Source organism: Megascapheus bottae, unplaced genomic scaffold, assembly GCF_031878675.1.
Source record: "Megascapheus bottae isolate mThoBot1 unplaced genomic scaffold, mThoBot2.hap1 HAP1_SCAFFOLD_43, whole genome shotgun sequence".
NCBI classification, from domain to species: Eukaryota; Metazoa; Chordata; class Mammalia; order Rodentia; family Geomyidae; genus Megascapheus; species Megascapheus bottae.
In genome coordinates, this window is record NW_028327392.1 from 1,924,505 (window position 1) to 1,930,504 (window position 6,000).

General features: G+C 40.1%; 1 pseudogene; it reads right to left on the minus strand.

Moving 5' to 3' along the window:
• Positions 1-959: 959 nt before the first annotated feature.
• Positions 960-2,272, minus strand: LOC150039990 (26S proteasome regulatory subunit 4 pseudogene; annotated as a pseudogene).
• Positions 2,273-6,000: the final 3,728 nt, after the last annotated feature.

Here is a 6,000-nt window from a genome sequence, read left to right on the forward strand (position 1 = left end):
CTACTAAACACCCTACAATAAGTATGAATCTAGGAAGAATGATAGGATGTTTTTGTCCTCTCTTCCCTACCCAAGTAATAATTATCTTCTCAAAATATCAGTAATGCTAAGATTGAGAAATTACTGTCTGGACAAACAGTAACGAGTTCATTCAGATTTATAGACTATTTTAGTTTTCATCTTCCCCCCAAATGGACTTTGTTTGTACATTGGTGTTATTCCTTTTAGTAACAGAGGCTCCCTACAGCTAGTACATGCATATCAGGCAGGGAACAGGTTGCAATACTTCCCAACCATACTGGCTGGTGTTTCTCCTCCATTCAGAAACACAAAGATGTGGTCATGTCCAACAAGATTCATTTGGCAGAACTGCTTCAACCATGGTTTACAGATCCCAGAGTTTCCAATTCAGTGGTCTAGGGTGGAGGCTAATGTGTTCTTTCTTTCATCTTTTCTTTCTCTCTTTCCTTCTTTATTTCTTTCCTTCTTTCTTTCTTTCTTTCTTTCTTTCTTTCTTTCTTTCTTCTTTCTCTCTCTCTTTCTCTCTCTTTCTTTCTTTCTTCCTTTCTTTCTTTCTTCTTTTCTTCCTTCCTTTCTTCCTTTCTGTCCATCCGTCCGTCCTTCCTTCCTTCTTCCTTCCTTCCGTCCTTCCTTCCTTCCTTCCTTCCTTCCTTCCTTCCTTCCTTCCTTCCTTCCTTCCTTCTTCCTTCCTCCTTTCTTTCTTCCTTTCTTTCTTTCTATCTTTCTTTCTGAAAAACGCACTTTATTGGGAAGCAGAGTGCTGCACAGCATAGACAACAGAGATTGCCAGATGTGAGACCTACAAGCCACATTTCCTAAGACAAAGGGGAATTTTTAGTAAAATCATCTGACCCATGGTTTCCACTGAGCAGGCACTAATGGCTTCCCAATGGAGAGCCAGGAAAACTCCCATCACTTTCCTGAGGCAGTTGTGGTTCCTAGAGATAGAGCCCCTCAGGTGTGCCTTCTTGTTTTGAATAAACAAGGTTTTCTTTAGATTTTTTGAAGTCTACATTTGTTACTTTAATTCTGCATTCCCTCAAGGCCATCAGCCCAGCTTCCGTACAGATTGCCTTATTGTTGGCCCCAGAGAGATCATCTTTGCCCTGATCAAGTCATCTAGAATCACGTTGTCTGCCAGGACAGTCATGCTTTTATGAATGTGGAAGGTGAGCTCATTTTTTTTCTCATCTGGCAGGGGGAACTCAAACTTTCTGTCAATGAAGCCCAGTCTGATCAGTGCTGGATCCAAAGTTTCTATCTGGTTTGGGGCCATGATCACTTTCACATCCCCCCTTGAATCAAAACGATTCAAGTGGCTTAACAGCACCAACATGGTTCACTGAACTTCTCTCTCACCTCCAGAGTCCAAATCTTACATTCTGGTGCCAATGACATCAATTTAATCAATAAACACAATGGATGGTTCGTGTTCTTCTGCAACTCCAAACAATTCCCATACAAGTAGGGGCCCATTGCCTAGGTGCTTTTGAATAAGTTGTGAGCCCACCACTCTCAAGAAAGTGGCCAATGTTTCATTTCCTACTGCTTTAGCCCACAGTTTTACCTGTGCCAGGTGGCCTATAGAGAATGATGGGTGTTTTATACCAATCTCTTCATAATATTCAGGATGAGTGAGCGGCAATTCCTCAGATTCCTTAATATACTGGATTTGGTTGTCTAAGCCACCCATATCTGCATATGTCTCCTGGGGAGCCTCTCCACCTTCATCACTGTGACCAGGGGGACCGTGTCATCCATTAGCATCTCTATCACCGCATGCACTTTGTGGTTGAGCAGGACTGAGCAGCCTGGTTCCAGCAGGTTCTTTTCCAGGATGGAAATGATGATGACACAGTGCTCAGAGCCCACAGATGTGGACACCATGGCACAAATGTCATCAGTGATCCTCTTCCAAGGTGCCTACTGACATCAGGGTCCCCCCCCCAGGTCATCCACCTTCCATCTTTCCTCCTATTGCTTTGCTTCAAATAGCTTCACTTGTTCCTGATTTCTAAGAAATTCTTCTTCCATGAGAAGATAATCTTTAATTATCTCTAACTTCAGTTATTTCAAGCGACACTGAGTATAGGGTGTCACCAGTGGCAGTTTGCTGGGAGCATCTGGTCACTTCGTTTTCTTCTTCTATTTCTCCACTCTAGTTGGTACAGGTACTTCATATTTCCTTTTCTTGTCCTTATCATCCTTCATGCTACCTCTGGCCATGACCACGACTCTGACTCCGATCCATCTTGATTCAGCTGCTGTAGCTGCTACCTCAAGTGTTGTCCTGCTACCAAGGTCTCAAGTGGTGTTGAGGTTGCCCATTGAAGGACCATATGGATTGAGGTTATTTTCAAGATCCAAACCCTAGCGAAAGCAATATTTACTTGGGGATCACACTGGACCTCTCAGAAACTTTGGTAAGAAAAAATCTATTTCTTTGATTTCTAATGAATATAGCTAAAAGCCTCCTAACATTAGCCCTCCAATGTACATTGCTATTTTTCTATCTCATTTAGGGAAAGGGAGATAGAGACAGAGGCAGACACAGACACAGATACAGACAGACAGCCACACCCATACACATATTACTTAGTAATCCCTTACTGCTTTAACTTTGCCTTAACATTCTTCATTTTACCAAACTGCCATTGCAAAAATCCATTATCTGGGTTGCCATATACGGGATTTCCTGGTTTCCATCGGCTATTTTTTTAGAGAAGTATAACTAGAGTCACTGAAACTTCATACATGTTCAAGTCAATACACTTGCAATATTAGGAAAAGCAGATTAGTAGATCATCAAGGGGGATTTCAAAATGATGTTCCAGTTCCTATATCCAATGGAAGTACTTTAGTGAAGACACCTTTAACTGGCCTTAAATGCTGTCTTTTTTTAGATCTCAAGGGTATGAAAATGTATCATTTTCCCTTCATTTGTTCTTCCATTTTTGTGTTACAGTCCCTTGAAATCAGCTTCTTACACTTGCTAAGTAGGCCTCTACCACTCAATCCATGTCATCATCGCTAATATTTTATTTTCAAAAAATGTATCAGGTTCAGAACTTAAACAGAAATCAGTTCAATATACACAATTTAAGACAAGAATAAGTACAAATTAAGGAACAAATGAAAGAAAAGTGTAACAGTTAAGTCATGGGTTTCCTACATTTGGATATCTTTAAAAAATGTAGCATTAAAGAATATGTATGTGATGTCCATAAATAAAATAATTATAGTGATGGCAGCATCTGTAATATTGAGGAAATCTGAAAAATAATGCTTTTTCCTGTAAGAGAAAGTAAAAAAAATGGTTATCTTCTTTAAGAGGATAGAGGAAAATCTTTAGAGCAAAAAGTACTTGACTCAACTTCATTAAAATTGTTATTGTAATAGATTCTATGAAATGGATGGACTGGATTTGGGAAAGAGAAAACATAATACTGGTGGAAGGTATTCAAGTAGTAAATTTGTATTATTACATACTTGCATACCTGATGACAATCAAAGCTTAATGAATAAGCCATCTACCCTAGCCATTGGACAAGAGGCATGCACTGCCTTCTCCAATGGAGTTGGAAGAAGACAAGTGCAAGTGTACAGTTCTGTTGAGCAACAATTTCAGTACATCATACTATCTCTAGATCAATATGTGAGTATCATATGAGATGGGTAGGAACTGTGCTTCTGACCTCATAATCTGTCCTTGCACCCACAATGGAATCCCAAGGGGCTGCTGTGTCCTTAAAAGGACAAAGACAGACATCCATCTACCAGACTCCTTTCCACCACTGACTCCTGCAGAGGTGAGCACTAGTCCTCCAGGAAAAGCATCTTCACACTCTGAGGCAGTCTGTCAGGATCAGACTAACCTGGCAGTGAATAACTCTGCTTAGCTCAAGAGAAGAAGGAGAACAAGTCCTCAGGAAAGAACATACACTGCCTTCTGAAATGACTTGGAGAAAGGGAGGCTAGGAAACCCAGTGCCTGACTCGCCCAGCAGCCCATCCCCAAGGCTTGCCTCACCCATCCTACTTTTCAGAAAACCAGCAAGCAGGAGAGGGAAGCAATCTATTTCTTTCTTGCTACATTTCACTAATGAGATAAGCAATCTCCACATCACCTGCAGATGCTTTCATTGAAACTTTTCCTTTCAATGATCTCAGGACTATTTAGAGTGCAGTATCTAGTATTTCACATACTATCAAACATTACCTGAAATTCCAGTCAGAATCAAAGTATTGATCTATAGACCTCAAGTATATACTTCTCCTTCTATTTTTTAACAGTCATGGGGCTTGAACTCTGGGACTGGGTACTGTCCCTGAGCTATTTAGCTCAAAGATACCATGCAACACTTGAGCCAGAGAAACACTTCTGGTTTTCTAGTAGTTAACTGGAGATAGGAATCTCACAGACTTTAGCACCTGGGCTGGCTTGGAACTGTGATTCACAGATCTCAGTTTCCTGAGTAGCTAGGATTACAGGCATGAGACACTAGGCCCAGATTCTTCTTTTTTTCTCAAGTCCTGATGCTTCAACTCAGGGCCTGAACACTGTCCTTGGACTTTCTCAAGGTTAGAGCTTTACTACTTGTGCCACAGCACCACATCTGGCTTTTTCTATATGTGGAACTGAGGAATTGAACTTGGGTCTTTCTGCATGCTTGGCAGGCATTCCACCAAACTTCTCCTTCTTAACATACACATTGACATATTAATTACCTGGTCCCTTTTGGTAAATCCCTTTAAGCTTTATCTGTTCAAAGACTTTTCTAAACTACTCCATGAGAGTGTCTCAAGCAATATAAAACTAATTAAAGCTACTCAATGAAAATTTGGGTTTGGGCCTTGGCTTCAAGAATGCTTTTCAAGAGGCACACATTTGTTTGGATTGATCTTCTAATTAATTTAGTATCCTGAAAAAAATTTGGCTGGGAGTTTGTCCTAGGAGAATGTTTGCTATCATGCACCAAGACCCTGGTGCAATTCCTTGGCACCACATATATAGAAAAACACTTGGAGTGGTGCTGTGGCTCAAGTGGTAGTTCTTTAGCCTTGAGAAATGTCCAAGGACAACGCTCAGGCCCTGAGTTCAAGCACCAGGACTGGCAAATAAATGTTATTTTATGTAAATCAAGGAGATAAATGGGAGTTTCAAGCACACAGTTAAGGGAAATAGTGAGCCTGAGCTACTTGTTGGAGGAGCCAGTCTCAGTAGAGTTTTCAGATTTAGGCTTCAGAGAGAATAAAACTTACCCTGTCACAAATACTTGTAGAACAACATCCAAAAGGAAAAATATAGCAATCATAAGGGAAATTGTTCTGTACTCTAATGGAATATGTAGTTTGCTGATCGTAACTATAATATCTGTTACCATTAGACCAAGATCGACAAAAATCAGTAGTATTGCCAAAATCCTAAAATAAATAAAGACAATGAGAGTTTGGCAACACATTTCAACAATTCCTAAAACTATATGTCAGATGCTAAAAAGACATTATTTAAGATTATAGTGGCCAGTGGTATGAAGAATTAGTGCATTCCTATCTAAAAACATTGTTCAGTTTTTTATGCAATAGAAGCACTGAATAGTGAACAACATTCCCTCCTAAACAGTATACTGGAGGGTATGTAGAAACCACACAATAACTGCAAGCTAGAACAAAAATGGAAATGAAATGACCAGTCTGTCAGTATAAACTCTTTAAATATTGAGAAATTCTGAAGATGAATCTATCAGTTTCTTTTAGCACATAAAAAGTCATCAATCTGAATCTTTGTCAGACTGTAATAGTTAAAGCTCAGTGAAGGCATAACTGACCTAAGCACTTGAAGGACTACCTGCCTGTGTGCGGTGGTTCATAGCTATGATATTAGCTACTCATGAGACTGAGGAGGATACCAGGTCAAGGCCAGCCCCAGCAAAGAAATTCCACAAACCCACTTCAACAAGACAAGCTAGGTGTGATGATG